A 16,472-nucleotide genomic window follows, 5' to 3' on the forward strand; every position below is an offset into this window, starting at 1 on the left:
TATATGGCAAGACTAGAAAAGTTATTTTGTGGAGCTCATTGAGAGGCAAAAAATGTGAAGGAAAGGGAAAGAAAGCAAATTTTGCATTAGATCAAATAAGTGTCTAGAGTTGAGAAAAGAGACCCATTTCTGAAGGTATGAGACCCATGTGATAACCACACAAAAATAGTAGAATAAGAGTGAGTAAAGAAGTTATCAGAGAAAGTAGAAGGATGATCATTAAAAAAGTAATTTTCTGTTTAGTGTGCTCAGGGTAGGTTCAAAAGTGCTTTGTGCTAGTTTGTCCTCTCCACACTGCTGGCAAGTGGAAGGTCATTGTTAAAGGAAATGCTGTCAGATCAATGCTGAGAATCAACCTTTGGAAATTCTGTGAATTGTATCTGGATCCTGTGAACCGAAAACACATCTCATTTTGCAAGAAACATGACTGTAACCTAGGAAAATGACAAGTAAGGAGGATTTAGATTAGCCTTCCTGTACAGGTATACTGAATATGCAGCAGGTGCAACTCTACCTTAAAAAAAATTCATTGTATCCCCTTCTCAAAAAACCCTCAAAACCAACCAAGAAAAGAACCCTCAAACAGAACTGCCGTGCAAAAGGTAATGGGTAGGACAAAATGGAGGGAATTATAGATTTATGAGACGTTTATCAGATGTCTGCTGAAACAAATTCCAGACTTCTATTTTCTGCTCAAAATTTACAAATAAATTAGAAGTAGTATGATTGAATAACATTATACTAAAGACACATCAACGTCTTTTACCTGACATTAGAGTTGCCATACACTAGAGCTGATCTGTGGAAACCAACAGAACTTACATGAATCCCCCTCCATAATGTTGTGTCCTAGTACTAAATTCATCAGGTTGATTCCAATTATTGTGGTTTTCCAGTTTTCCATAGCAGAAGCTGTTTAAAACCAGGGATATTACTACAGACATTAATGTTCATGGTTACAAACTGAATCAAATTGCTGGTGGACTTCAGATCTTATTCCTACCCATTTTATTTCTTTGTTTGTATCTCCATCCACAATCATGTTCATAACAAAGACCTGTTAGAAAGCATTGCGGAGGGAACTAGAGGGAGTCTGGATGTGACAGATTGATCTGCAAATTAATTGCAGTTCTGGACAGTGCATGCTTAGAGGCAGACAGATTAAATGTGTGTTGCCTGCAAACAACCTGCTTACAACTCTTCACATTCTCTTTCACACGAAGGCATTGCTGTGGAGAGAGAAACTTTCCACCCCACTCGTGGCCAGGACGTAACCAATCCCTCTCTGGCTTCTTGAGGCTGTTGGTAGACACTTTACCTGGGGTCTGGCAGCATGATCAATGCTGGAGTGGTGATAGGGAGACATTCAAACCAAATCACCTGATTTACTACAGTGAAATGGCTGTACACTGCACACACTCCCTGGAGCAATTATTCAGGATCCTAGTCATCTGCAGTGAGTATGTTAAACCTTTCTGAATTTTATTTGGACCATGTTTTACCAGTGGAAGCTCTCCATCACCGCTTTCATTGCCCATGCCTTACAGGGTCCGTGAATTTGTGTGTCTGTCATCTGTGCTCTGTGAAGCTGTGGTGGCATTTCTAAAGCACGCCTGTACTTTGCCAGCGTCGGTGTGAATAAGAGACCTGTGTGAAGTATTATCTGCATTACCAAGTCACTAAAAAGAAGTAAGTACAGTCTCAGCCATAACATATAAAAGCTGATCAGGAAAGAGAGGATTAGTGATGGCATAGCAACTGTTATAGCTCTGCAACCAAATCAATGGTGTAGGAGCACATTGCATATGTATATGACTCCTTCTCTTATGGTTGTCTTTTATCTGTGGAGCAACATCCACACAAGTATAGCTGAAACCCAGCAGAATATGATGCTTGGCAAAGCTACCCAGCTGGGGAAAAGCAATGAGTAATACAGACTCTGTATTGGCATAAACACCACTGCCTCTCTTTCAAATTTGAACAGTATTTTGACCTTGTCATCACAGAACTTTCACTGACTTCCTTTATAGCTTTTTCTCCGATTTTTGTTACTTGAGTTACATGTGTGGCAAGATCAGAGCAGAACTGATGATAATGATTTGAACTGGAAATTAAAATGTTTTGAAGCATAAACATCTAAGTTGAATATGCAAATTGATTTTGCAAGCTGGGGCATTCATATCCCTATTAATTCTTTAGACAATCAGAAAACTAGTGTAATTCCATAGTTATATTTATGGCTATGTAATGGGTTATACACTTTCCCAATATGTCTAAAACATCATTAGGAAAGTCAACCTTTCTGTAGAGTAGAGAAAGATGAATGAGAAAGGAAATGTTCATGTAATTTAAGTTATGTGTTTATATTGGACTTGGTTTTTGGAGTTCATGGAGTTGTTTGAAGCCAATGGGACATGAAAGTGCTCAGCAGTGCTGTAGCTTCATTTGAGTAACCTGTCAACCTTTCAGCCAGGAAATAAAAGAAACTTCTTGTTTTGTACAGCTCCTAATTGAATTGTGCACTTATTTTTTTAACCTGACTAGAAAACAAGGTTTTAAATGGTCTCAAAAAAAGATTAGGACACTCTTTTAGAGGGGTAGGTCAACTGCTGGTTGTCAAGTGCAGTGAGATTAATGCTGCTTCTGAGTGCAGAAGTTCCTCACTACCCATCCTCAGGAGCAGAGGTGGTAGTTGGGGATCCAGCAGCTGCCTGCCCCAGCCCCATCAGATCACTCCTGTCCTGAGGACCTACTGCTGTCAGTGGTGTTCATGTCTGCCTGCCCACTTCCCTCTGCTGCTGTGCTCAGCAGGTCATGGGGCACGCGGATGAGGAGTGGCTATCGGTTCCCATCAGTCATAGCAGAATTCACCATGGAAAGGGCAGAGCTGAGGCAAGAAGTAAAAGCAGGCAGCTCCAGATTGCTTATTTAATCACTGTTGTAATAAATGCTGCAAACAGCTCTAAAGTTGGGCTCTGCTGCTTGACCCAACATTACTGTTAACTCTGACAAAGAAAACTGTTGCTCATTTCTCTTATACTTGGTAATTAGCTCATACAAAAGCTTTTCAAAAAACAACTTTATCTTAAAAGATCTCTGGATATGTTAGAAATTTACCTGAGAATTTTTTTAAGGGGGAAAAAAAGGGAAAGATTAAATGTTGAGCAAAGCCATAGAGAATATTTGCATTGGCATAGGTACTGCAAGTACTGAAAAATTAAACCTTGCCCTTATCATTATCAGGGTTTTAAATTCTTTATGATAGCTTTACTGAAGGATATGTCTTTACAGACAAGAGATTGCCCCTCATATTTTGTCTAAAAAAAAGAAAAAAAATTTCTGTAAATCACAATTTTCATGTTGTTGCTATACAATTCTGTACAGCTGTCATATTTTAATTTTTATTGACTTTTGACTTGATGAGACATCAAACCTCAAAATGGAAGATACTTTCTGGACGTTGGTGTCTGAGGTGAGTTTATTGTGCAAATTGCATAAGTATCTACAGCATCTGCGTTGAGCCAGAGTACCTTTGGTAATATGTACATGCCCACACTTCAGCGTTCAAATAATTTGGAATGCTGTCCCCCAAAGTGCACACCCAGTCCACTGGACATTTGCTCCTCAGTACAGAAAAGTGGGATTTTAGTGGCACCGAGATGGTTTTTCATCTGCAGGTTATCTTACAGGGACACAGGGTTGGAGTGACCCAGCCACCTCGTGTTTAAAACCTGTGGAGCTGCAGCAGAGTGTGGGACTGGGGCAACCCTGTGCCGAAGGAGCCAGGTTTACTGTGGCACATTTGTGTCCCAGTCATCACATGCTTGCACGTGGCAGCCTGCTAGTGCACGTTCCCATCCTCTGAAAGACACAGCTTGCTCATGAGTGTGCAGCTTCCACTGTGCAATTTTCTCCAAGTTTCTGTCTCAAGCTTTATCTCTGTTTATATGTCCATGGGCTTCAGAAACCAACTGGCCCTTTTCTTGTAGCAGCAAGCTCTGCTCCCTCTCCTGGGAATGCTTTTGGCTTCAAACTCAACCAGTTTGAGTCTGCCTTACAGCAGGGATGTTTTTCTAACTCTATGGGGGCTTGTCTTTAGCTTTTTTTTGCCTTCTCCAGCATTCAGAAATAATTAACAAGTAATGAACAGAAAGTAAAAGGTCCTTGAGCAGCACAGCAGATGGGGTAGGCTACAGCACTTCTTTTCCTGGTTCTTCCTTTATTTTATGATCATGGGAGAGTTGTGCTGTCTCTTTCCCTCCCAGTCTTTGTCTGCCTTATTGTTCAGACACTGAATATCCCATGTTAGGACCTGTCTCTAATGCATCAACACATGTCTAGATCAAATGAGCTCCAATTTGTAATAGAGTTTTCAGGCTCTGCTGATGAATATACTGATTCACAGGCTGCACCTGTGCTATCCTGAAAGAGTGATCTTGATGGAAGATGATCTTGGCAGAGCTGGCCAAGCAGACAGACATATTTCTAGTGTGCTTGTTCATGCAGAGGAGACATATGGCTTCCTGGCTTTCTTAGTACCTGATCTATTAAACCCTACACCACCTCTGAAATTCAATTGATAACAAGGAGCCAAACACCAGGGTCTTTTTGTGGACCTTTTGGTTGTGGAGAGAGTAACTAGTGTGGGATACTGTAAAAGGTAGATGATCAACTGGTTGATGATTACATGGGTACATCTTCCTGAAAGCTGCTGATATTGCTGAGAACATTCTGAAAGGATGTTTGAAATATAAAGTTTTATGAAACAGAAAGTTCTACTATTTTGGTAGCAGAATGAGGGTTGCTGAAGTCCTGCTGAATGTCAGGATGGGCATTAGATCTGCAAGAGGTGAAGCTGGTTTTACTTACAGTTAGCTTTGACTCAGAGGACAAGAGAAAAGCAAATGTCTTAACTGTTTCTTGATACAAGGGGAAGCACCTGGGTATGTAAATCACTCTGCTCCCCTTTGCTTCAATTCTTACCTTGAGGGCCTAATCCTGCAACCCTTCACAACACGGATAACCTTTCTGTGTTGAAGTATCATCACATACACAGGATTTGCAGATGCACAGCCTTTGTTCACACCTAGAGCACTGTGAGGATTCCAGTCTTTTCATACCACTGGTGAGAAGAAGATTGCTTTGATTCACCTGTCACCAGTTATGAGGTAGGCTGAAACACCTTGTTCCACAGGACAGCACTTCCATAGGACACAGGCTTTCTCCCTACTATGCTTAATTTTTTTCACATGCTCCTTCATTATATGGCTGCTGCACTCTTTTACCATCCACTGGAAGGATTTCTTCAGTGTGGTTTCTTGCTATCTACAGGTAAAAGACTTTCTCTTGAGCTGCATACAGTTCATTTTTAATAAGGAGTAACATATACTGAAAGCACTTATAAATGTTCCAAGCCTGTGATTCTTAATTGTGTTGTGTGTATTTTGTGAAGTATGCTATCCCTCACACCCTTTTTGCTTGCAGAGTTATAGTGTGTTATGTGGTAACAATAAATGTTAAATAACCTGCCTGCTACCCAACTGCACGTTGTGGCACTTGTATAATTATAAAGGCTTTCAGAAATCACCTTGTAAGGCTCTGATTTGCTGGCAACATGTGAACATTTCACTGTAAACAGTCTTTCATTACACAAGATTTCATTACCAGAGGTTTCTGCTCTAATATCCTCTTTCCTTTGAGAATCGGGGCCAACACTACAGTAACCACATTGTTAGCAAGAGCAACGTGAGATTAAGACTGTGGACTCCATTGATCTGAGAGCTTCAGAGTAAGGGTGCTAAATATACTTTAATAAGTGGGAGCTCATGTTGGCTCTCTGCATAATGACTGCACAGAAGCATTTGAGTTATGTTGCCTCGAGCATAGTAAAAAGAAAAAAAAGCACACTGTAAGATTGATATCAGATTATTTGCCATTTATTTATCCCTGTTATATGTGGGTAAGCTACTAATCTCCTGTGGGTGTCTTCCCTGCAGAGGCAGTGTGTGCTAGCTGGCGCTCTGCCTGTGTTTAGGGCTTCAACTGCCCAGCATCTTAGTGGGCTGAGTGTTACACTTCAAGCCAGTATTCAGGCTGAAAAACAAACACTTTTTACAGCTTGAAAGATGCAAATGTATGTCAAAGACCAGGCATACAACCACCTAGTGTGTGAAAAGCTACAGAACCCCATGGCTCCCCGTGCACCTTGCAGGCAGTTTTACCAGGGAGCTGGGAGATGCAAACAGTGTCGAGTGCCAAAGTCAGATCTGCATGGGCTTTAGTGAAATGCTGTTTGCACCAGCCCAGTGTTGGGCCCACTGGGTGCTGGCTCTTTTATAAAGCTACCAAAACCAGATCGCTTGTCTACTAATGAAACTCTATTAGCATCCTTGTAACTCTAACATGTGCACCTTTGTAATTAACAGCTCACAGATGCCATATTTTTTTCATTGATGTTTCACTCCCTTCTATTTTTGCTTTGTTTCCTTTTGTGAGTGGTGAGGCAGTGCTGAGCTTGGTACTAGCTTCCCTTGACAGTAAGCATTAAACTGTTGCAAATGTCTCCCTCAGACTGTTAATTACCTTGGAATAATTCATTAGTGAATGCACTTTCTTTATGCCAGGTACATTTCATTGGTGAAACCCAGCCTGAGCTCATGTGCTCCCTTCCAGCCTGCCCATAGCACCAACCATCCATTCCATTTGGTGGAAGAAGTTGTTTTCCAGTTCATGTGCTGGAAAGAGTGTGATGCTCATGTGGGGCAGGGCCAGCTGCTGGCCCCCCAAGCAGCAGGTGCTGGCTGCTGGGATGTTTTGAAGACAGGCTGGGGAGCACTCATTGCATTTTGCGTTCTCTGTGGCCGCATGTCCCAGGCACGCTGGGCATTGTGAGTGTCACAGCTGCCATGGCTTCGTTTCTGCGCGTCAACTGCTTCAGTAAGTTTGGGTATTTGACAATATTTGACAATACTTAAAGCAACTTGATTTTTGAATAGGGTTGAGTGAAAGCTACTGCTAATTCTGGATCAAGGCAGGCTGGAGTGCAGATTATCATGGGACTACGTTCCACTTTTAAGGGCTGAACTCCTGGGCTTTCTGGGTTTTGATCACAGCATCCTCTCTAACCTTTATACCCATTTCATAGTTTTCTTTTTTTTTTTTTTCCTTGAGGTCCTGATTCCACATCTCTAGAAGCTACTAAACTGAAACTGCCTGGAATTAATTTCAGATCTGTTGTATGGGAATCACTTTGAGGACCTGGTTGAGTCACTTAGAGAAGGAAGAGCTGTGGCAGGTGTCCTCTGAGAAAGAGAATAGGACAAAAAGTACAAAGAGGTTTGAGACTGTGACTCAGACTGCACAGATAGTCTTGCACAAAGCTTTGCAGTCACTGTCCCTTTAGAAACATATTTTGATTGTGCAAGGCTGTGGGGTGCAGCCTTCCCGCATCCTGCTCGTCTTTCTCCTCCCCTTCTTTCTCTACATCCTCCCAAGACACTGCCAATGACTCAACCTGGTTCCTGCAGCAGGGCTGCTTTCCTGCAAGTCAGAGGTGGGCAAGCAATCTGTTTCACTAGATGCCATACTGCCTTTTAAGGGAGCTTCTCTTTTCATCAGACTCCTCACAATCAGATGTGGTAGGTTCAAAAATTGTTTGTGATGCCTTGGGACCTCTCCCCTTCCTTCACCTCAGAGCCATGCAATCTTTCTGCAGCCTGGTATCAAACTGCAGTGCTACAAAGAGAGGGAAAAGGGTGGGATGTATTGTACATACAACAACTGCAGTTCAGCTTTTATCCTATATATGTATATATTTTTTTCAAGTCCGTGTGAATGAGGAAGTTCTAACGAAACCTAAAAATACAAGGAGCATTGACCTTCAAGAGATGTTTCCTATTCTAGCCATTCAACTCAGTCTGTGGTTGCTGCTGCTTTTCCTGACTGCAGAGAGAGAGGCTGAAATGAGCAATCAGCTTGTTTATGGCAGGTTTTAGTGCTTCACTACAATAATAAAAGAGGCTTTCGCAGAAGGGATTTGGTTCTCATGTACTTCAGTGTTTTATGCTCCATTTTGCTCCATAAAGCCCAGGCTCTTGTTTACAAGAATTAGCAGCTTCCCAAGGTTTCTGCTGATTTTGAGGAATCAACCCCTTGCAGTTATGTGACACCACCATGCAGCTCCCACTCCACCCGGTGCTTGCAGAATGACTGTTCCCTACGTGCGGTTGAGCACTTGGATTAAACACCTGCACAAAACAATTGGCACAACCCAAAGGGCTGTTAGAGGCTCCATATCCTGTTTGGGAATCACTTCAAGGGAAATTAATGATTCTTCTCTGCATGCAGACTTCTAAAAAAGAAATCTGTTTTTATATGTGCAATTAATCCGAAGTGGTTGGTGTGCACTCTGTGCTGTTACACATCAATAAGACAGCAACTTTATTACTTTTAATTCCATAAGATGTGTAGTATTCAAGACAACCGCATTTAAGACAACAAAATCCTTGCACAGGTGGTAACTGTGACATGTGCATATCCCCCGTCCACTTACCTTTTCTCCATTTAGGAATAAGAGGGAGAATGCCATTTAAAAGGCATTTATGCATGTGGTCCCTACATGACACAGATATTAGAGCTAAATTATTTTCATGGCAGAGGTTCAAAGACTGGAAATTTCCAGTAGACTTTGTGTGCTGATTCACAAAGTGCTGCCAGCACTTGTGATGTTATCACAAGCCTTGTGATAGTTAATATTCTGTCCTAAAGCTTCAGGTTTTCTCTACATGTGATTGTTTGAATCTCAAGTTTCCTATCAAAAAAGAAAAGTCCATTTCTCTCCTAACTGCAGAGAACAGCTTGAAATACCATTTCCCCTCCCAAGAGCCAAAAAACATTAGGAGGAAGGTAAAATTTTCCCAGCCTTTATTCCACACACCCCCTCCCCCCCCCCCCGGCTTTGGAGTTTTTGATTCCCATTTAGCTTCCCATTTTGTTTGTATCTCACTTCTGGATTTTGAGGGACTGCATTTGGTGCCAGAAATGACCAATCTACATTGTGTTTGTGGTTTGATGCTTCAGATGAAGGCAGAAGCACTTTTTTACAGCAGATAAATTTTGCATGAAGAGATGCTATTTTACTACAAATAATTGCTGTCGTGGAGGTTTGCTTTACCACACCCCTCTTCACATGGAACCAGTGCTTATCCCAGGATCTTATAAATGCACAGCAGCAATTAAGTTTCTTTTGTTCTGTCATGTAATTTAGCAAATAATAGTCTCCAGAGATGAGCCAGGTTATGTCTTGCAGAGAGTTCTACCTGTGTCAAACAGCTAAGATAAGAATAAGGATCCTGGTGGATCAACTTTTCTTACTACTTTCACATATGTGCTCCTACATGGACAGTAGCATTTTAATCCTATACTACAGCAGTAAAAATCTATTGTTCAATTTTTAGCTGAAATCTGATTTCTGCATTTTTACTTTTCTCTCTTGCAGTTCTGGTTCAACTGTTCTAAACAGAACTGTATAACTAAATGCAATTTTAGTTGAATATTTAAAATAAAAGTGAATTGATTAACCCTACATGGTGCTTTAGAGCCAAGCAATTGAAATCCAAGGCCACTCACTAATTAGCTACTTCTTGTGAAGAAGCAAACCTGTCTGTCATCTGTTACCCAACTATTTTGTCAGCCCAGTCTAATGGCATTTTGACCCATCTACACTAAGCTGGACCGTGCAGTCTGTCACTGCACTAGACATGCTTCTGAAGCCACAAAATATTTATACACAGATAGTGAAACAACCTGTCTGAGGCAAGGTTTCCATCAGAAAAGGCCTGTAGATGGTGCTGTAATATAACTGAAAAAACCAGATTTACTATGAGGCTGGATGGAGTTGTCTTAGTCCTCAGAAGCTGAGCTCAGATCAATTTTGCTTAATTTCATACCTGCAGGATTTTGAGTTCTAAGTGACCACAGCAAACTCAGCTCACTGGAGATGAAGAGGTACAGGAACCTGCAGATGGACTCAGGTGCCCTGGCATACTACCTTCACCATCTTCCTCATACTTTGTACAGCCTGAGCTCCACCTCACCATGACTGGCACAATGAAGATTTTGGAGAAAATCGTGCCATTGACTGATCTGCATACTTACATCTTGGAAAGGGCTGAATGCCCTAAAAATCCAGGGCTCTTGCATAAGGAAAGACTTTCTCCAGGAGAAGGAAATGGGTAAAAGAACAGAGATAAAATTATTTGGGTTTTCCACTAGGCTCAATTTTTACCAACTTGGCCCTCCTAAGAAGCCTCCCGGCTCTAACCTACAGCTTACTTCGTGGTGGGTCAGCTGTGGGTGTCCTAACTGCAGGAGCTGAGGAGTGCCAACTTCAGCAATTAAGCAGATTTTAGAAGAAATAATTTTGCTGAAGAGTTGACTCTGTGTAGTTATGAGCTTCCCTCAGTAACTGCAGGCTTGGTGTCTCCCTCCCCAACTGTGAGTTATTATTGGATTCTTTACTCTCTTTCATAAACTGCTGATTGGTGGCAGATTGTTTAGCAGCTGCCACCTGCTATAGTGCTTGTTGAATAAATTTCCCTTTTTAGTTCTAGAATAGCCTTGGTCTGCTAACAGCTCTGGAAGCATTTCAGGAGGAAAGGGACAGAGATAATGTTGGTTGGTTGTTTTTTTGGCAGGGTTCAATACTGGTCCAGTGCAATTCTTCTGGGAATCTTGAACCCCAAAAAAGTAAAGCACTTTTAAGTGTGAATGACCTCGTCTCTGTCCAGGGGGGATTTAGACATGTACCTCAGTTCTGCCATTTTTCCAGGAGGTTAGTGCTTTCCTGACCTGCAGTTTTTGATCATCTGGAGCCAGGCTTGAGTGCTCCACTGAAACAGGACTTTTGTGAATCCTAAATGGCCATTAGAGGTTGTTCTGTGATTGTGATGATACTTGAATGCCAGAGAGACTATGTAATGCCTTGTAATTCAAGGAGAAACTGTAGGGAGAACACTTGTCTTTTGAGAATATTTATTTTGGGATAGTAATATTGTGGAATAGATGCCAGAAGGGATCACTGCTCTGCAGTCCCATCTTGGTACAGGGAGAATTCCTCTGAGCTGTGGTCTTCATGCTCATCTCAGTGGGCATAAACCTAATTACCATCTGTATCTGCAAAGTCCATTCCTCAGGAAAGACCCATGTAACTTAGACTGCAGAGAGCAATAGGGAAGATGTAGCAGCACATGTGTTAAAAATGTTATGCCTACAGGAGAGTGGCAGGGGTATGGGATGGTTGAGGAGACACCCATTTTTTCCCCTGCATCTCTCAGTATGTCTTGGCCAACAGGGCCTTCCAGCAGGTTCAGCCCACTCAAAGCAGCTCTGGACACCCATCTTCCAAGAAAAATTAAAGCAGTTCAAGTAAAAAATTTGAATTTTTCCTGCATAAAGTCCAAGAGGAAGGAGAATATTAGCATGCAACTTTCCATGTGTAGGTGATTGGCCAGTTTCTTTGCTGTTTGTCTGTGGTAAGAATTGAGGATGTTTAAATCAAGTGTGTGGGCGGTGTGAGCAACTGATGGATTCCTCTCTTGTAACAGCTGTTGCTGCTTTTGTCAGGGAGCTTTTCTAAAAACAAGAATAGGAGGGGGTAGTGCCCATTGTTCTGGCCAGAATCCAATTTGGATAATTGCATTCTGCCTACCTAAAATTGCAATGGCATGTTATGCTTCCCATCTCCATAATGCCTGAGGAAGCTTTGCTTGAAACTTGTTGTTTAAATACGAAGTTATTAGTTGAGTCATCAACATTAATTTTATTCAGTATTTCAATCAACAAATAATGCTTCTTATTCAGGTAATACAGATCTTTCATAATACTATTTTAGTGGATCCACACAAATATTATATTTTAATGTTTGTAATATAATTTCAAGGCGAATGTCTCTAATGGCCTATTTTTCAAAGATGGGAACACCCACAGATGTAACTTGTAGTTATCACTGCATGGCAATCTGGAAATCAGGCCATTCACATCTAGGAGTTCAAAACCACCATGAAGTGTGGTACAACTGTCCCACATTTTCAGTTAAGCTGCTTTTTAAACCATACATATTGCAATTTACTGAGGAAGTAGCACCTAAACAAACATCTAAATGGAATTTAATCGGTTATTCATGGAATTTATTTTGTTATATGCCTTGATCAAGATCACTGATTTTAAATCTCTCTGGACTTCCAGGACAGTGTATGGAGCCATGCTGAGACGCACAGATTGGTTAGTTTATATCAGATTTTAAACATAAATGAGGTTGCACTGAGCATATCTTCATTTTGATGTGGGTGTATGGAGGGAAATGCAAATGCAAATTTAGAGTTTGCAGGCAGATCTGATACTGATTTAAAACTTAAACCCAGAGCAATATATGGATCTTAGTTTTAACATGTCTTTCTAATACATCCTGTTGGGGGACTTGTTGGATGAACCATGCCTAGACTCGTCCTCCCAGAGCAGATTCAGGTTGGAAATCTCAATGAAACGCTCTTCAGAACGGCTTCTGTAGAAGATCATTCTTACACCCATTGAAGTCTCCACCAATCTGGGATGTCCCTGCTGAGCTCCTGCAGGTAAAGATTGCTTGGTGCACATCTTGTGGTGTATCTCTGGGCTGTCACTCTTGGCACCTGGAGAGTCTGTCTTCTTGCATCTCTTGCCCTGTAGGGTCAGTGCTAGACACACACTCACATCCTTCTCCAAGGGTGGGCAGATTGCAGAGTGTGGAATTGTTCTTCCCAATCCATTTCCAGACTTTCAGCCTCCTCATGCTGGCTGAGATTCAGGCAGTTGGAAAACAATCTGCATAAAAGAGTGAGGAAGCCTTTTTAAACCTGTCATCCTCATTCATCGATCAAAGATTATGATCCTACTTTCTCATTGTTTTATGGAGAGCATTTGTTTGTTTACTACTTTGGCAGCTATCGGTACATAAGCAATGCATATACTATAAATATCCCCATTATCCAAAGGCCCAGCTCAGTGAGCACTGCCAGGCACTGTGCTCACTGCCATCAAGTTGATAGAAGCACTCCAAGCAATAAGCACTGAACTTGACAGGGTATTCAGATTTCCATCTTTTTCCAGCATGAAAGGCAAAAAGAGGAAATCTGTCCTACGCAGACACCTAAGAGAGAGGCCAGTCATCCACTGGTGAAACGTGTTGGTGAAGGACATGTGGAAGGCAGCGCCAAGCAAGGGCTGCTCAGGCGTGGACATCAGTGCACATGGCAGTGGCAGCAGTGGGTGGTGTAGGAAGGGGCCATTGGAGAAGTCAGTACCCTGAGTTGGAAAACAGACTGTGAGGAGCATGAAAAGAGCCAAAACAAAGCTCGGAAAGAAGGCAAGGAAGAGGGAAAGGATACTGGCAGAGAGATGCCTGCAGAGTTGGGTGAGAAAGGGAGTTAGGGCTGGCTGACAGTGGGGAAGGTATTTTGATGAGTGAGAGAGGAGGTGATGGGAGGAGGAAATTAACATCTAGTTCTTCTTTGTAGGGCTGTGCCCCATCCCAGGGAATGTGAAGTCTGGGGTCCTCACTGAGCAGTGGGCATAGTGGTGATGCCCCTTTCATGGTGGTGGGGGCTGCCAAGGCCAGTGCTGGATTCTTTGAAACCATTTAAACTCAGAAAAAAACAAGTTCTTTTTCCCACTTTGTATTCTTTGTCAGAGGGATTTTTCAGATGGACATTTTGTTGTTGCATGAAAGAGTAAAACCATGCATCGTGGCCACAAAGATTAGTAGTCAGACCTGTTTATGCACACAGCCATCCAACTGCTGTTATTTGCATCCATATAAACAGAAGCTATGCTAAATTCTGGCCAAAAATCAAACCCATTGTGAGCTGCCTAGAAGGCTTTAGCAGATGGGAGCCATATAAATAAAATGTGATGTCGTTATTAACTGGCCTAGCAGTTCAGTGTGTTTCTAGCAATGATTATTTGGAATGGCATGAAGACTGTTCTATCTTGAAGGATGAATTTATCTTATCTACCAGACTGAGGCATTTAAAAACAAAAAGTACAGCCCTTCCTCTTCAGGGCCATTGATGCTTTGAACCCCGTTGTTTCCCACAGTGTATGAAAAAGGGAATTGCTGCACAGTTTGAATTAACTTCAGTGCCAGTTATGTTAGAAAATTCATGTTACACCTCTGTACGGCTGCTTTAATTTACTTCCATCCTAGTTCAGCACCTACTCTCTCAGCCCTAGCCCCAGTAATGACAGACTGTTCTTTGCTCATTTGAGATAAAGATAGAGCTAATTTCAAATGAAGGAAACTTTAGTTGACAGTGATCTGCTTGACTCTTTACAGCAACACTATGTCCTATATCAAAACAAAATAAGACTTGTACACACAGTGCACCAGCATTTGGTTGTGGAAAACCCAAGCTATATACCTGTGAACCCAGTGAGAAGAGACAAATAATTCCATTTCCTCAGTGTGATCCATGTTTCCTGTCCAGTTCTAAAATCCCCAGTTAGGAAATACCTCATAGGCTCTTCCTGGAGTGGTGACCAGCCCTTTCAACGGGGCTGAGACAATGACTGATACCTCCCAAACAGCTGTTTTCGGTTCTCTCATGTATCACAACTCCCTCTCCTTCAGTTCAGACTTTACATATTTCCCCCAGGCTTTCTCTTTCTTATTCATGAGGTGGTTGTTGCTCTCCACGTTCTCCTCTCCATCTCACTAGCAGGAAAGAGAGCAGTTTTCTAGGGTTTTAACCCATTTTATTGGCTGGACATAGTTGTTCTTTGTGCTCCATTCCCATTTTTTACTGAAGGCAATGCTTCTCAGTGCTGATGAGACCCCTGGTTGTGCCAGGTGCCTGCTGCCCAATTCTACCATTTCAAGCAGCTGAATTGCCTTACTGGAAGATTTCACAGTTCACTTTTGTTGAGAGAATCGCCTTATCAAAGTACAGATTGAGAAAATCTATCAGGAATGGCCGGCTGTAGAGGGAGGCCAGTGTAGGGGCTAAGTTCCTCTTACCTTGGTGCCGCTGGTTCTCAGGGGTGGTTGTTGCTGTGTCTGGAAGTGTGGCACTTCCAGATTTTAAAAAGCCGTTTTGATTGCTGGACAATAACTGAGTCATACAGGTGTGCTCCCATGTTATGACTGAACTAAATGATAGCAACAAGTGAGCTCGGGAGAAAACACTGCTGGAGGTGGGTAAGGAAAGCGCCAACTGCAGGAGAACCACCTTGGGCTTTGCTGTTCTTGTGTCTTTTTAAAGAGTGATTGTCAGCTGGACAGAAAAACTCCTACCAGCTCTTGAACTACTGCCTTATCAGTCCAGTAATGAACTTCATCCAGTCATCTCTGTATGCTCTTCATGTATTTACACATGCCTTTCTCATGCAGCTTGATGTACATAAAGGTCAAATACTGGGGGAGTGGGTGTGTAGGGACAGCAGGACCCAGTCTTGGAAGAGGCTGTGTATTGTGTAAATTGCCATATCCTTTAGCCTGCAACTTAATTGGGTTTTATCTTTTTTCCAAAAGTGCTCCTTTGGTTATACAGAAATATAGCCAAAAAGACTAGTGCTTCACTGCTAATAAGAAAGCGGGGCTGACTCACTACTACTAAAGGTGAGTTATGTAGAGTAATTAGATTTTAGGAGATCTGTTTATGAGTTACTTTCCCAGACACAGAGATATTAAAGCTCATCCTCACAGGCCTGCCTGGTATCTCCTCCAAGGCTGTGGAAGGCATCCTGCCACACGGTTAGTATGACCACTGGCCTTGGTGCTGGGATAGTGGCCCGAGTGTGGGCACACACAAGCACACACACACATACACAGGCTAGAAAGGTGAAGAATATTTTTATGACATTATTTTTATGGTAATCTATTTCAATGGTTAATTTAGTTTAGGGCACTGATTTATAACAAGTTTATAGATCTTCTTTACTATTCTTTGTTGAATTATGGAGGTGGCATGTGTGAAATGGAAGTACTTGGCCTATTGTTCTGCTTCTCACGCAACCAGTATAGTTGAGACAATAAAAAGATCTATAAAATTAATATATACAGACAGAAAGGGACAGAGACAGAGAGAATATGTAATGCTCCAGAGTCTGGTATCACATTTATCTCTCCCAGAGAGGTTAAGACTCAGAATTTACATGTAGAAATACCAGAAAGATCTTACCCTCTTGTGTGGAGAGAAATGACTTCTCAGCAACCAGGCTATCATCTCCTTTATTTATAAAGCCAGTTCTCAGGGTGCAATTTTTTAGTGGTTTTTTTTTCAGTTTAGAACCATACTGCTTTGCTTACAGCTTGGAGCTAGGCCATCTGTTGCTGAGGGCTCGCTGACCTGGAGCTATTAGGCAGGCTTTTAGGGAGACATAACCACACTAAGATTTCAACTCCCAATTTTCTTTCTACCAGTACATTATATCATATTTAA

The 16,472-nt window shown here is 41.9% G+C and overlaps 1 long non-coding RNA gene across 2 annotated transcripts in view; it reads left to right on the top strand.

The window, feature by feature from the left end:
* LOC116446044 overlaps positions 1 to 16,472 on the top strand; it is a 107,963-nt gene that overhangs the window by 10,814 nt on the left and 80,677 nt on the right. Inside the window, exons 1-2 of one of the 2 annotated variants that reach the window (XR_004241006.1) lie at positions 1,065 to 1,456; positions 1,548 to 1,689. This is a non-coding gene — a long non-coding RNA (uncharacterized LOC116446044). Of the gene's footprint in view, positions 1 to 1,064; positions 1,457 to 1,547; positions 1,690 to 16,472 lie in introns of those variants that run through there. The other variant, XR_004241007.1, reaches the window with a different exon arrangement.

This window comes from Corvus moneduloides, chromosome 6 (genome assembly GCF_009650955.1).
Source record: "Corvus moneduloides isolate bCorMon1 chromosome 6, bCorMon1.pri, whole genome shotgun sequence".
Lineage (NCBI taxonomy): Eukaryota > Metazoa > Chordata > Aves > Passeriformes > Corvidae > Corvus > Corvus moneduloides.